This window comes from Pithys albifrons, chromosome 12 (genome assembly GCF_047495875.1).
Source record: "Pithys albifrons albifrons isolate INPA30051 chromosome 12, PitAlb_v1, whole genome shotgun sequence".
In the NCBI taxonomy this organism is placed as follows: Eukaryota; Metazoa; Chordata; class Aves; order Passeriformes; family Thamnophilidae; genus Pithys; species Pithys albifrons.
In genome coordinates, this window is record NC_092469.1 from 2,770,730 (window position 1) to 2,786,297 (window position 15,568).

Genomic DNA, 15,568 nt, shown 5'->3' on the forward strand with positions numbered 1-15,568 from the left:
TAGGCTTTTTTTTTTTTTTAATTTAAGATCTAGCCTCAAGATCTGGCCTGGAAGGAAAGTCCATCCCAGTAGTTTATTTTCTTTCCCTTCCTCTTCAGCTCCTTTTGACTTCCTTTACACTCACTTTTTCCATTCCTACCTATGCCTGCTTCCAATCAAAACCTTGCTGAAACTTCATCAGTCCTGTATTTTTTTAATAAATGTATCATCTACCATTTAGTTAAAAGTAGTAAAAAAAAGTTACCATTTCCAGCCCTTTATTACACTCCTCCAGTACAAAGAAAACCAAGAATTCTCCAACACCTCTCTCTCAGGAGCCAACAATATGACAGCCTTCTGTTCCCTTGTGTCTTTCCAAGTATTTCCCAGGTATCTCTTAATTTGAGGACTAAATTTACTGGGAAGAGACAAGCTTAGCAGACATGCAAGACTCAGCAGAGTTCGGAGGGAGGCAGTGATGAGGAGCCCACTCTGCCAGCAACCATCTGCTGCGAGAGGAAACAAAGCCACACGTCGCTCGCAGGCAGCTCCCCGCAGACACTACTTGAGGACTATTTCTGGCTTGTGGCTGGAAGGTGTGTGATAAATCGACAATTTCACTTCTTCCCACAGAGTTTTCTGATTAGCAGCACTGAAATGACTGTTATTTTCACTTTTATGAGTATCGTATCCAAGTGTGTGGGTTTGGGGTTTTTGGGGGGGAACCAGAGCCAGATGATTGGATGCTGAGCCCTGCAGGCAAAATTTTTGCTTACATATATCCTAACAATTTTAACTACTCTCCTACTACTACTACACATTACCTTCATTTCTAACTTCTACCAGACATTTTAAAGCATCTGTTCCATTTAAAGACGAGATTCCAAATAAGTCTTGGAAATAAAAATCAATCACTTTTTACTAAGAAAGACAGGACTAACAGAAGACTATTTCTCTGGAAACAGGATTTGAAAATACATCATATTGCACAGCAAACTTTTCTGTAGAAAATCTGCATTAAGCCTGAGAAACACTACCAGACTAGTCCAAACTCGCCCTGCAAAGCCATTGCAGACCGGGCCTATTTCTGAACAATTCCTGCAGCTGGCAGCACCGCCAAAAATATGTCCAAGGGATCAATCTGAGTCATTATTTGTGCATTTTACCAAATTCCCACAGAAGCCCGCTGAGCAGCAGCGGCCTCGGGCAGAGGCCCCGCAGGTGCGGGGTGTGCCCATTCCCGGCCGTGCCCGCGGCGGGGCCCGCACCCCGCGGAGCGGGAACCTCGCTGTGCTCTGGGCACAGAGAAAACACCGCTGGCTATTCCTCCCCGTCTCCTCCTGCCAGGCCGCCCCTCCGCCTCCTCCTCGGCTCCCAGCACTGCCCGCACCCCCCGGGCCGCGCTGAGCGGCCCTCAGTGCTCGGCCCTGTCCTCACCCCTCAGTGCTCACTCCTCAGCCCTCAATCCTCGGTCCTCACGCCTCGGCCTTCACTGCTCCCCCCTCGGCCCTGAGTCCTCGGCCCTCAATGCTCACCGCTCCCCCCTCGCCCCTGTCCCCGCCGCAGCGGCCCCGCCCGCTCCCGCCGTCCCCTTCCCTCTGTCACTCGCGGCTCCGCCCGCCCCTCGCCGGCCCCTCCCCGGCCCCGGCGGAGCCGCCGCCGTTTCCGGAGCGCTGTGCGCGGGGCCCGGGGCTGTCGCGGGCAGGTGAGTGAGCGCCGCGCCGGCCCCGCCGAGCCCTCGGCCCGGCTCCGCTGCCCCCACGGGCCCGGCCGTGCGGGGCTCGGCCGTGCGGGGCCGGCGCTGCCGCCGCTTCGCCCTCCGGGGCGCCGGGGTACGGGGCGCGGGGAGCCCGGGGAGCGCCTGGGCCGCGCGGGGCCGGGCGGGGGGGCACCCGGGGCGGTGTCGGGGGCACCCGGGGCGGTGTCGGGGGAAGCCCGGGGTGGTGTCTTGGCTGCGGCCGCCCCGTCCCCGCACCGTGACCCGGTGCGGGCAGCCCGCGGGGCCGGCCCTGCGCCTGCGGGAATTCCTGCGCACCTCTCCCCGCTCCGCCGGGACCCAGCCCGGCCCTGGCCCCGCCGCGGCCTCCGGCACAGCCGGCCGGACCCCCCGGGCACAGCCGGCCGGACCCCCCGGGCACAGCCGGCCGGACCCCCCGGGCACAGCCGGCCGGACCCCCCGGGCACAGCCGGCCGGACCCCCGGGCATTGCTGGCCATACCCCCCGGGCACAGCCGGCCGGACCCCCCGGGCACAGCCGGCCGGACCCCCCGGGCACAGCCGGCCGGACCCCCCGGGCACAGCCGGCCGGACCCCCCGGGCACAGCCGGCCGGACCCCCCGGGCACAGCCGGCCGGACCCCCGGGCATTGCTGGCCATACCCCCCGGGCACAGCCGGCCGGACCCCCCGGGCATTGCTGGCCATACCCCCCGGGCACAGCCGGCCAGACCCCTGGCAGGGCAGCGGCCCCGCACCGATCCCGCCCCGCGGCCGGGCCGCGCAGGGCATAAACTGGTGCGGCTGGAGGAGCCGCCGGTGCCGGGCCGTGTGCTCTGTGCGTGCGGGACCGGCCAGCACAAGGGGATAACGCGTTCTGGGCTGGAGCTCCAAACTTTGCTCCTACTCCTTTGCCTCTGCCTACCCGAGGGGTTTTGCCGTGCGAGTGGAGGGGCAGCGGTGCAGGTATGTGGATGTCGGCTGAGGAATGTGAGAGCAGTTGGAGGATCTTGTTTGTTTGCTTTCTGTGAGATTACCAACCTTATTGCAGGTGTAAATGGGCCGTTGTTGTTATCGCTGTTGCTTCACAGGGACGCAGGTGTCTGGGGAGCAGGTGCCCCAGCGCGGGGTGTTGGGGGTCACTCGGGGGCACTCGGGACTCAGGTTGGCCCCCAAAGTGGCACCGGGTCTGGCACCGCCGGGGCGGCTGCTGAGCACCCTCCGACGGGGAGGGTTTGCATTCTAAGGTTACTGTTCCCTACTGCTCCTGTCCTCAGCCCCACGCTCTCGGTCAAGAGGCGGTGGTGCTCTTGAGGAACTGGTTTTGTTTTCTGTGGGCGCCAGGCGCGGAGCTCCCCTTCCCTCACCTCGCCGAGGTATGTGGTGTGTGTGTGGCCGCATGGAGGGTTTGGTATGCAGCTCGTGGGCTCGGCAGTGTTGGCTGCTTTGGGTATGTGCACAGGTGCTATTTGTGTATCGTGGGGATCAACATGATTCTGCACTTGGCTGGAGTCTCCTACCGGGCAACGTTTCTACACAAGATAAGCTGGAGCCTTCTGTAAAGAATGGGTAGTTTTCCAAGCTCAGGTCTTGCACAAGCTTTTTATTCCTTCCTTTATTTTCTGTTCTGTACTTTTCTCCCTAGAAGGACTTGTAAGTATTTAGTCTATGGTTGTAAGGAGGTGTTTCAGGTCAAGATCAGTGTTCGTGGTGCTTTGAGGAACCAGTCTGGAAGCAGCATGGAGCGGTTGCTTTCCATGAATGTTGTGGTGCTGCTCCCGAGGTCAGTGTAAGGCAGAAACCCTTATTGGCATTTCTGATCCTGGATCAGGAGTTACTCGGGATACTTAGGAAACTGGAAATAATGTACACAGGGAATATTTTTTCGGTTGAATGTCTGTTTTTGAGACTCTGAAATTTGATTAACATGTAAATAGTCTCTCATAAAAAGTAATAATGAAAATATCTGCTGTAAATGCTTAAAAAAGAAGTCTGGATTTCTTATTCTTGGGCATCAATTTGGATTTGATCACTTGGATCTTATTTTTCTGTGGGTCTGCTGTCTCCAGCTGAAGAGCTTTGTTTCCCTTTTCTCCCCATTATCTGCTATTTTTCAACACCTTTTCTTCCCCAGCATACAAACGATGGCCAACCTTACTTGCAGCAGAACAATCATGTTCTTCTGTCCTATAAGGAATCAGGAGCTTTCCTTTATACCTGGCACTGACAGTCATTTGAAGTGCTGCCTCTCGCTACTCAAAACCAGGGTTGTGTCAAGAGAAATTGTGCTGCTGCTTTTGTTTATGTAGTAGTACTGGAATAGGAAGAGACTTGTTCTTGGTACAATGAATGCTGGTACACCAGAAATCCTGCTAATGATAGTGATTAATGGGTGCTGCCCAAAATAGCTATCACTGCTGATGTGACTAATTGTGCCATATGAAAGGAGCTCCTTTATTCCCAGGGATCTCAAGGTGTTTCTGCAGCCCTGGAGAAACGGCTGATCTGTGCAGACAGATAAGTGCACAGGAGATGCAGGACTGGCTCTGAAGTGTGGCAGCTCTCTCAGGAGCTTGGTGTGCTGCAGAACCACTTGGGGCTGAAAAAGAAGAATATTTTCTTCTAGTTACTGTAGGTAGATGGAGTATTGTTCCTGCAGTTGGGTGTTAGCCAGTGCAACACCCTACGTGTGGCAAACAATGCCAGAGTATTGTTGGTGGCCACAGAGGGGGTTTATACCATACATGAAAGATGACATTTCCAGCAGCATGGGTCACCCCATCACAGAGCACTGTGCTGGGCCTGGCTCCCAGGGCAGCTGGGCCTGATAAAATCTGTGTTATAATCCTGCTGGCTGTCCTGGAGCTCCATGGAGTGTCTGGATTTGTGTTTCTTACCCTTCCTCGGGCTCTGGGCAGCAGCAGTTGATTGGTAACATGCTGCAGGCAATCTCAGGCTCTCCAGGCCTTGTCACGGGCCAGGTTCTGTGCAGATTTTTTATCTGATGTGGCTGAAAGCAATGCTGGAAACTTTTATGGGAGCTGTGGATCCAAACCACAGGAGGTGCTGTGTCTTGACACCTGTAAAATCTGAAATTCTGGCTGGCAGGATGAAAAATTACTTTGGAAGTTAAGTAGAATTTGTTAAAGATGTGTTTTCCAAACTCCCTGAGAAGGTGCTTGAAGGTGCGTTTGTTGTGCCTCTGGCTTTGTGTGGGTTTCTTCTCTTCTGCTGTTTGTGTCCCCCAAGGCAGGAGAGGGCAGGAGAGGTTTAGAGCTTTGGCCCTTCTGCCCTCCTGAGGTGTGAGCTGGGGGGAATAGGGCCCATTCAGTTCACAAATACTGGTTTGCAGGTTAATTGCCGATTTGGTCAATGTGATTCCACTCTTGAAGTGTTCTGTGAATAAACTGGTTTGGTCCCGTCCTTGAATTTTGTCAAACAGTGATTAAAACAGGGCGGGGGAAAGGATCTTTTAATGAAACATCACAATTATAATGCTGGTGTTAATGAGGTGTGTTTCACTTTGAAGTGCTCTAATGTGACAAGACAAATTATTTTGAGAACTGTGGTCTTGAAATATCAATCTTGTCTTACTCTGCTGTAATTAATGAAGATTGGTGTGTTGATTACTTAAGATAAATTTGTGGGGATTGATCTGTGTGATTCCGAAGTCGTAAACTTTGCATGAGATAAACTGGAGCAGCCTTGGAGTAAAAGAGAAGTGTGTGTGTGTGAGAAACAGCAGAATGGAAGGTCCAGAATCGCTGGTTAAGCTTTTGAAGAATGAAACAAAGGGACTGGAAAAGGAACTGCAAAGGACTCCAGGTGTGTGTGGGGGAATCCTGGGTTGTCTGTGAGGGAAGCTCAGTGTGGTGGATCTGAGGTGGGAGGAACTGAGCTCTGGGAGCCTTTCAGGCACCCTCAGGAGCCTGTGTAGCATGTCAGGCATTTTTCCAGCTGTGAATTGCATACCACTGGTGGGACGTTGGCTTCAGGCTGGTGATAACACACAGCAGCTTATCCAGCTCAGGTTTGGAGGGTGATATTCCAGGACTTGGCTTTGAAGAACCAAAGGAAATAAATATTCTTCCTTCTAAGGAAGCCCTCATGGGAGAACACGATAGCACCAGTGCATAGAATTTTTGCAGCATTAGCTAAAAAGCAAACCAAAAACTTAAGAAAGCTTTTGCTGTAGTAACTGCCTGTGTTTTACAATTAGGGTCCATCAGAGAGAATAATTCCTTAGGAAACATCCTCACCATACCTCCCTAAAATGTCACCAATTCCTGCCAATTATGTTTTTAGTAAGATTTTCTCCCTGAAATGACTGATGCATATTTGCTGGTTTGGGCTGGCTGGATTTCATTGTCTTGCAGCACAGCTGTGTCCCTTCTTTGTGGTCTTTGGTTGGTTGCTTCCCTAACAGCCCTCTGCTTTTTCAGCTTGTTGGGGGGTTGGGGTCAATGTGACTGTTTTGTTTTACCGAGTCGTATTTCAGTGGGTACCTGTCAGGCACTAATGATTCCTGATAAGCATTTCTGTACAATGGCATTGCAAAAGGCAGAGTCTTTGGAAAATTTCAACAGGAAAACTCCTTCAGCACCTTGTCAGTTGTCTGGTTTTGCTCTTTCCTGACACGTGTGTGTTGGTTGGAATGCTTTAAGGGGACGTGTCAACTGGCCGTTTAATCACAGCATTTTAGGTGGGATTCCTGTTTGGTTTGCACTCCAAGCTGACATTTAAATGGTACTGTCCAATGACAGAAGGTTCCTCCCAGCTCTGTGCAGTGCACTCTGCAGTCTGGGAACGGAGCAGATCTCTCTTTCTGAACCTAAGAGAAAGTTCCTTTCCCTTGATAAAAACAGTAATATTGAACTTTGTTTCTTTAATCATTTATTCTAACATGTTTTGGGATCTTTAAAGCAGTGGTGGAATGTGTTGTAGAGGAGAGGGCAGGGTGGGAGAAGAGCAGGAAGAAATGACTGTGATGGACCTTTTTCCCATTTATTTCTCCACAGGCATCTCTAGTGTGGTTTGTTCTTGGACGGGTTATCTACCAATGAAGTGTCTTTAGTCCTGTCAGTGAGTGAGTGGTTTTAGTTTTTTAAGTAAATTACCTGACTGTCATAACTGGTAAGTTTGGGAATTTCTGGATGGTGTTGGGAATTCCTCTGGACTTACTGGGGTAAAATTAGATCCTTTGATGTGTGTCCACATGATCTGTCAGATACCAGAATATTCAGAGCAACGTTCTGGTATCTGGTATTTTTTAATGAAAGTTGAACTTCCTGCTCTCTGTACATGTTACAGAACTTGGCTAATTGTGCCTCAGAAGAGAAGAACAGTCTGAGTCCAAGCACAAGAACCTCCCTGGGGAATGATAAAGCACCTTAGTGTCTCCAGCTCACATTCCAGAAAGATCTGGAGATCTTTTAAGTGTCGTTTCCTAAGCATCTAAGTACAAGGCAATATTTTTAGAAGTTCCTCAAAACTATTTGTAGCTGGCAGCCTCATCCTGAGGAAGCCAGATATTGGTTTTATATGGCCCAGCATGTACCAAGTGCTGAAAAGCAGAGGAAGCTGTAGTGAGTGGGAAGGACAGACACAGCCACACTCTCTGACTTGTGTTGCATCCTCACAGCTTGGGTAGGAGACTGGGCAATCCCAGGGGAAGGATCACACTGGGTACGTGTAATCCTGTGCCAGACTCCAAAAGATTTGAGGAACAAAACCTCTTTTTGGTGAGTGTTTCAAAATGTTTCTGGGAATGCTGTTTGCAAGTCTTGGACCAGATGGTTTTGTATTATGTGGAAGGAGGAAGAGGCTGCCTAAAAATGTCCTTCTTCCAGTTGTGTACGTCCCTCTGCAGGGTGACTTCAGTGTAGAGTGGGTTTGTCGTCTCTGAATGCTCAGAAGAAACCATGTTTGTCAAATGAGGGTAAAAAGGAACACGGGTTTTCATCATTTGTTAAATGTGCTTAGTAAAAGATCCTGAGGAGAGGAGATTTTTGGCAGGAGGGAAGAGTGGCAGTGCTGCCTGTTGCTGAGTGCTGTGCAGTTCTGTGTCCAGGCGGGAGCTGAAGGGCAGGTGATGTAGCACAGTGGTAACTAAAACTGTGCAAATATGTTGTTACAGAATCCAACTTCATCAGTGCATGTTTCATAGCTCCAGAACAGACTTTATTTAATGAACTCCTACCAAGGATGTAGTTAGATATTTGTGGGGGTTTTGGCTGAGCAATAGTTTGCAAATACGTAAATAATAAGCTAATGAGAAATACCCTTTTCCCTGCATGAAATGAGTATTTGCAAGCAGATGATGCAATCAAGAGCTTTAATATGAGGGTGAAAAATGGAGCCTACTGCTAAATACACATGTATTTAGGAAAACTGAAACCTTTCATTGATTAAATAGGCAAAAGAGCATGAAAAAACTGTGTATGATTTGGTGGCAATCAGAGTTTTGTTGCAGTGAGCTGAGTTCTGAGCAGTGCAGGTGAAATGAAGGGTGTGAGTGGGGCTTGCACATCCTTTACCCGCAGTGAGCAAACTGGGTGTACTTCACTCTCTCCTAGTGCAGCACAAGTAAAGTGTGTTTGTCCCAGTGCAGACACAGATGTTCTGACAGAGCCAAGGCTGGGGCTCTGCTGGGGGTGTAACTGGCACTTCTTTTTTAGCGGTTTGTGAAGTCTTGTTGCTGAAGGGTTTGTACAGAAGAGCAGGGGAGGTTAAGTAAAAATGGCATTTCCTAAATTAATGCAAGTGGATGTGGATGTCTTGGGTTGAGCTGGCAAAATGCCAACTGCCCAACACAGGGAGAAAGTGTCATTCCCCCCCACCCAACCAAGGGGAAAGGAGGGAGAGAAAATACCCCAAAACCTGAAGTAGCAAGCTTCTCACACAATTAAAGACAGAATATGGTATAATACATATATATACAAATGTGAGAAAAAGGAAACCAGACTAACAACAATAACTACCAAGTCACCCAACCAAATTATACAGAGTCCAACCACCCAAACCCCACAAAACCTCCCAAAAACTCTTCCAGAGAAAACCTCCCAGAAAGAGAGGAGAAAATTAACAAGAAAATGTTCACCTCCCCAGATAACACGAGTGCGGAGGGCGGCAAGGCCTGATCTCGGCAGGGCAGGGCAGGGCAGTGAGTCCTCACCAGTCTGAGACAAAACCCAAAAGAGACACAAGCTCCTCCTCTCTCTCTTTTTATACCTCTTGACACTTCTTGATGATGTGGGATGATATGAAATACCTCTTTGGTTGCTTAAGTCAGGTGATGCTTGTCCCTTCCAATCTACGTAGATTCTCTGAGCCTGCTAATTTGAGGCTTAGCTAAAACTACCACAGTGGACTTCTAATTGCTTGGCTTATTTTTCTTAAGAGACTTCCATGCTGATGAAAACTCTGTGGAATCCTGGAAGGAAATGCCAGTTCTTAGAACAAAACACTGAGAAAAAGATCACGTTGTACATACTGTTACTGGGGTTGTGTATTAAATTGTTGGAAAAGTCCTTACTCAAAGAATTTCCAGTCTCTCTGTCTGTCTTGTGTTGCTTTCAGAAAGAGAATGAAAACATTTTCTCTCAAGCAATCCTATTAGATCTCATAATAAACTTCTTTGTCTAAACATTGCAATAATTTCCAGGGCAACAGATCGTGATGTTGAATTCAGCACTTTGACCTCATTTCAGAAGCATTGAAAAGTTTTAGGCAAATTACTACAAAATAGCTTTGGTAATTAACAGATTTTATGTAAAATTTAACCATGAATTTAAAACAGGTTTATTCACAGGTCCATCTTAGCAAAGGTATTCTACAGATCCGGGTTATCAACCCTAATTTAAACATCATCTTTCACATAAGCCACTGTTTCAGTTTGGAGAGCAAGTGCTGGGTGATGGCACAGAGTATGGTCTGGTTTGGAGCCTTTGGTCCAGAGCATGTGCAGCTTTATCCGTGTGGCAAAGTGGTACACCCGACCTGGGCTGTTCTGAAGTGAATCTGTTGCTTGGTTTTGTGGTTAGACAAGATCCTGCTCTGGTTCAGAGACTCCACTGCTCTGCAGATGTTGCTGGACGTGAAATCTGTTGAAAACCACTAATGATACATTTTTTGTTTTTGTGTAGGAATGTTGCATTTTTGTGGTGATGGATTGGTATGATAGATTAAATCTGTAGTTGACACACAAGATTTAGGGAAATGTCTTTTGGGTAAAGTGCATTTTCTTCCTTTGAAGATAGAGCAGGAAAAGAGTTTTTGTTTGTGGTTTGGTTTTGGTTGTTTTTTTTCCATCTTAGTTTCTGGAATGGTTGGGTTTTTGGAGATTTGATTAGGATTGTCTGAGACAGTCAGACCAGTGAAAAACAGACTTGCTATGTGATTGAGCTTCCCTTGAACACAGGTTAGAAGATTAAAGCTCTTCACTTCCCATGTCACGGTGATCATGAGGTCCCTTTCAGATCGTGGATTCTGTCCTTCACACCTCAGGAGGTGTTGGGTTGGGGCTGGCCAGGTGTCAGGGAGTCACTGCCCACAAACCTTCCGTGGTATGTTTGATTCTGGACGTCTCTGAAGGGTGTCCTTTACCCAGACTCCTTGGGCTGAACAGCAGGTGTAGGGATTGCTGTGGCTTACAGGTGGCACAGGGCATGGCTGAAGGGCTCCTCTGGCTTTAAAGGTGCAGTATGTTGAGCTTCATTTGTTCTTAAGCAGCTGCACAGGGTTTGTTGCTTGTGCAGTGCATTCATGTGGCAGTCCCGTGGTGTAAAGGAGAGCACTGTGGATTCTGAATCCCAAGGTCCTGAGTTCGAGTCTCAGTGGGACCGTCCCCTGGCAGTTCAATCCCTCCCTGCCATCCCATCCCGTCAGATCTCGGATGCTCAGCAGGGTCAGCCCCGGTCAGTGCCAGGGGCTGTGACAGTCCCGAGGACTTCCCTGTCACTGTCCCAGCTCTCTCAGCCGTGACAAATGGGCCTCAGGACTGAAATGGTGGGGCCAGTTCTGTGCATGCTGAGCCTCATCTGAACAATCCCCTGTGCAGGCTGGAAGGGCACCCACGTGGGGAGAGCCCTGCCCAAATCTGTGTTGGTGAAGTCTGGCCATACAGACATACACTGCATTGATGTGGGGTTTTAGTGTTTTTAAACTAAACTTCTCACTCCATGGTCACCGTGTTGGTCTCTTCAGAATCGTCTGTCCTTACCCTCTTGTTCATTATTCCCTTGCACTGAGGAGGGTTGTTGATGGGCAGTGTCTGTCCATCCCTGCCTCTCTGTGCTCCTGCACCCTGTGCCGTGCGCGTGGGTCCCTTTTTGCCGTGCGCGCGGGTCCCTGGGCCGTGCGCGCAGGTGTCCCCCCTGGGCCGTGCGCGTGGGTGTCCCCCCCCTGGGCCGTGCGCGTGGGTGTCCCCCCCCTGGGCCGTGCGCGTGGGTGTCCCCCCCCTGGGCCGTGCGCGTGGGTGTCCCCCCCCTGGGCCGTGCGCGTGGGTGTCCCCCCCCTGGGCCGTGCGCGCGGGTGTCCCCCCTGGGCCGTGCGCGCGGGTGTCCCCCCTGGGCCGTGCGCGCGGGTGTCCCCCCTGGGCCGTGCGCGCGGGTGTCCCCCCTGGGCCGTGCGCGCGGGTGTCCCCCCTGGGCCGTGCGCGTGGGTGTCCCCCCTGGGCCGTGCGCGTGGGTGTCCCCCCTCGGCCGTGCGCGTGTCCCCCCCCTCGGCCGTGCGTGTGTCTCTCATGGCCTCGACTGCGTGTGCTGGGAGAGAGGAACACAACCACTGCTCATCTGATATGACTGACAGAATTTGGCTTGACGTTGTTGTCATGTGTTTGTTCTTTTTCCTGAGACATTCCCATTTTTGCGGGTTCTGTTCAGCCTCCCCTGCAGCCAGTGGGGGCTTTGCTCTGGCTGAGATAACACGTTGTTGGTGGTATTTTGTCACATTCTGAAATGGGAGAAAATGATGTATTTCAGTCCGTGGCTTTCCTTTAAAAAGTCGCGTCTGTATTTTGTTCTGAAATTGTTTTAGGACAGATGAGGCAGATTCTTTTCAAAAATTCATGTGATTTCAGGGAAACAATACATTGTGTCTTCCTTGCATATGGTATTTGATATATTCTGTTCTGGAGCATGGCTTCTCCTCTCTGCTGTGCTGGTTGTTTTTCACTTTGCACATGAAATCACGGATCAGGAGAAACAAGGGTAAGTGTAGTTTGAGATTTTCTACACTACATAATTACACTCCTTTCCCTTTTAACTTAAGGTTTTGTAAGTGATACAGTCCTTGTAATTACGGGCGTTCATGGGAAGGTGTGCTGTATTTTGATTCAGATGTTCCATGTGTTGAAGAATAAATTATAATATGAATGCAGGACATCTTGCATGCTGTGTCTGTGCCGAATGTTTTTCTCTGAAATGAATTCTAATGTGGGCAAAGTTAAACTGGTATAATTTGGAACAGTAGACTTGGGGCAAATATGCAAGTAGCTGTGTGTGAATATTGATTACTGTGCTTGGTAGCATGTGGAAAACCTCATGGTGCCTCAAAGCACTGTTGCCTTAGTGGATTTAAAATCCCATATTTAGCTGTCGCTCAAGATTAGTGTGGAGGGTTTTTTTCCTCCTTTTACACCTCACCATTGGTTTGATACATGTAGTTCTCTGGCTGTCACTGTCACAGGCAGAGGCTGTTTTGGCCAAAAGATGCTGTTGTGAGGGACAGTGCTCCATCTGGAACAGTCCAAACCTGGTGCTCTCAGAGGACTCACCTAACATATTCTGCAAACAGTAGGGAATGGTAATTGCAGCTGGGGAATATCCCTGAGAGGGGAAGCATTGAAGTTGCCTGGCATGTACCACTGTGTCCTCAGGTGTGAGGTCCCCTTGTCTCACCTGCTGTGTGTTCAGCACAACAGGGGAGGTGTTTGGTCTCTTTTAGGTAAAGTAAACAAACTTTTGCAGAGAGAAAGGACTTCACCAACAAGCTTATGAAGTTTATAGTGGAGACCTTTTATTTCACACAGCACAGGGTTTATACAGGGTTAGAGGTACATCTTGTTGGCTAAAAAGGTCTCACCCCAACACCCTAGAACTTCTAACTGGTTCAAAGCCCATCTCTCCCAAGCCCAGTGTTTGTATTATCTCATCCCGATGTTTTGAGGTCCATGTCCGCAGATCAGGGAGGCAGTTGAGACGTTCTCATGGCAACACTTGCAAGGAGTGACCCGTCGCCTGCCGGACAAACAGCAGGTGTGTGTCCTTGCAGGCTGAAGTATCAGCGTGATTCTCACGGAGCTGAAGCAGTTTGGATTGCTCAGAAATTCACTTTTTGCAAGCAATCTCACAACATTTAGGAACCACCATTTTAAAAAGCAATACTTCAAAAGTGATGCTTTGTAGTTGATACGAGGGGAAGAATTGAATTTTGTTTTCATTGGTGAAATTGTTTTTTTTTTTCTAAAACTGCTACTTATGTTCCCCCATATGGAAGATACTGCCTCAGCTTGGACTGAGGGTTGTGGGGCAGGTACTTGTGGGTTTCTCAGTTACTCTGGAGTGCCTCTCCTTCTTTTCTTGTTTCTTTTCTCTGTTCAGAAATACCAGGTTTTGTTAACCACATCCATATTGAAGTGTGTAGTAAGAAACTCAGCAAAGCAGCTGCTCATAGACATGAACTCAATAAATAATCAGTGAGACTACTCAGTGTAATCTTTTAGAATTAACAACTACTGGGTAAAAAAGCTTTTCCTTTATGAATGTGGGACTATTCACAAGGGTGTGCAGTGATAGCTCAAGGGGGAATGGCCTTAAACTGAAGGAGGGTAGATCTGGATTAGAGTTTAGGAAGGAATCCTTCCCTGTGAGGGTGGGCAGGCCCTGGCACAGGTGCCCAGAGAAGCTGTGGCTGCCCCAGCCCTGGGAGTGTCCCAGGCCAGGCTGGACAGGGCTGGGAGCACCCTGGGCTGGTGGGAGGTGTCCCTGCCCAGGACTGGATGGGCTTCAAGGTCCTTCCAACCCAAACTGTTCTATGAATTCAGGTTAATTTAGTCAGGTTTTTACATGGGTATGTGGTAAAAACCTCAAGGCCACAAGATGTTTTCACTGATGTTTATTCCTGAGTAGTTATCTTTTAGGTGCTTGCTAGTATGGATTGCTTAATACAACCTTGAAATTGTTTTTATTAGTAGTAAATAAGTATTGGTTCTGACTAATAAAAATCCATTGGCTTGTCCAAAATATGGACAAAGAAATGGCTACTAAATGGAGTGCATATTTCAGCTTCAGAGGCAAAGAAATGCCAGCATAATCACCTGAAAAATGTGAAAAGCAGTCCATGGAATAATTTGCTGTTCCAGAGAATAATACATTAGCCATGGGAGGAGCTGAGATTCTGTGTTACAAGTGGCTACTCTGTTTAAAATGGTTTGCTGATAGGCATGCAGCAACTCAGGAAGCAGCAGGATGTCTTACTAATGGCATTTGAGAGACCTAAAATATAGTTTAATCTCAGTTTTGAATATCATCCTATTGATATTCTGTACAAAACCCCATCAGTTTCATTGCCAAGCACACAATCATCTCATTTTTTATGCTGCTGAGTCCAGTCACTCTCCTTTCCCTCTGTGATTATTTCTGTTCCCACTCTGTTTTGCTGGCTTTTTCCTGCTTTGCACTTTAATTCCCATTTAAAGCTCTCCTGTTTGTGTGTGTTACACAGTGAGGATTGGAATGTTAGCTGAAGGATGGGGAGAGGAATCTGCTGTGCTGGAAATGCCAGAGATTTCCTGTTGTTGTAACTCAGTTTGGAGTTGGAGTCCCTGCAGCTTAAACTCTCCTTGTTTCACAGAAATACATGGGTGGTAGCAGAGGATAAAACCCCTTGATGTGTCTAATAATACCCTGGCTGTGGTTAGTCCCAGTCCTGTCCTTAGAACACATCGTTCCTCATAAAATAATAATTGCACCAAGTGGAATGGCCTGCACCAGCTGCAGAGATGGGTGCTTGGAAAGAAGGGAATTATTTTATTTATTTCTGGAATGGAAATTTTGGGAAAATGACTCACTGAAATTCAGCTCCCTCAGTAAGGAGAACACGCCTCGTGTGGCGTGCACATAACAGGTATATGCAGGAAATACATATTTGTATTACTTGTGGATCAAGCCAAACCTATCCATGCCTGAGTGTGCAGTAAGGATGCCTGTCTGATACTGGGGGTTAAATCTGGCTGGAGTTAATCTAAAAGTAAAAAAAAGGATGATTGAAAATAGACCAGTGTTATCAAATTGAAAGGAAGAAAGCAGGATATATTCTTATTTGAAAATTTGCAGGAAACTGGAAACTTTGTATTATAATGTTTTTTTTTTGGAAAGAAGATGCAGGAAATAAGTGTAGCATGCCTGTGTTTATGCCTTGTAGTGTTCCTGAGAGATTTCTGCAGATATATATTGTGGGCTAATGCAGAATATAGAAATTGTCATTGCCCTGTGGGATAATTGTAAGAGTAGAGCAGAATCCTTACAGAGCTGTAGAAGGAGGGAGTGTTGGTAGAGTAGGAACAGTGTCCTGGGTTTTTTCCATGGAACACTTTGGAGAACAGGAAGGGATGTCAGTGCCCCTGCCAGGAGTGTGTTTGCTGAGTGGTTGGTTGTGCATCTGCTGCCGTCAGAAATGCAGGAGCAGAGCACACACAGGCCCAGGGTTTGTCAGAGCCTGCCTAAGGGGGAAAATCATGAAAGAAGGGCCCCTCAGTTCAGGAAAGACACTGAGGGGCTGGAGCAGGTCCAGAGAAGAGCAACAAGGCTGGAGAAGGGACTGGATGTGGCACTGAGTGTCCTCTTAAACACCTTCAGGGACAGAGAATCCACCATG

At 48.7% G+C, this 15,568-nt stretch overlaps 1 protein-coding gene across 2 annotated transcripts in view; it reads left to right on the top strand.

The window, feature by feature from the left end:
- Positions 1 to 1,610: 1,610 nt before the first annotated feature.
- Positions 1,611 to 15,568, top strand: part of GARRE1 (granule associated Rac and RHOG effector 1) — a 61,802-nt gene continuing 47,844 nt past the window's right edge. The window contains exons 1-2 of one of the 2 annotated variants that reach the window (XM_071567205.1): positions 1,626 to 1,684; positions 6,712 to 6,826. The gene's annotated coding sequence lies outside the window, so the exon portion shown is untranslated. Of the gene's footprint in view, positions 1,685 to 6,711; positions 6,827 to 15,568 lie in introns of both variants that reach the window. The other variant, XM_071567204.1, reaches the window with a different exon arrangement.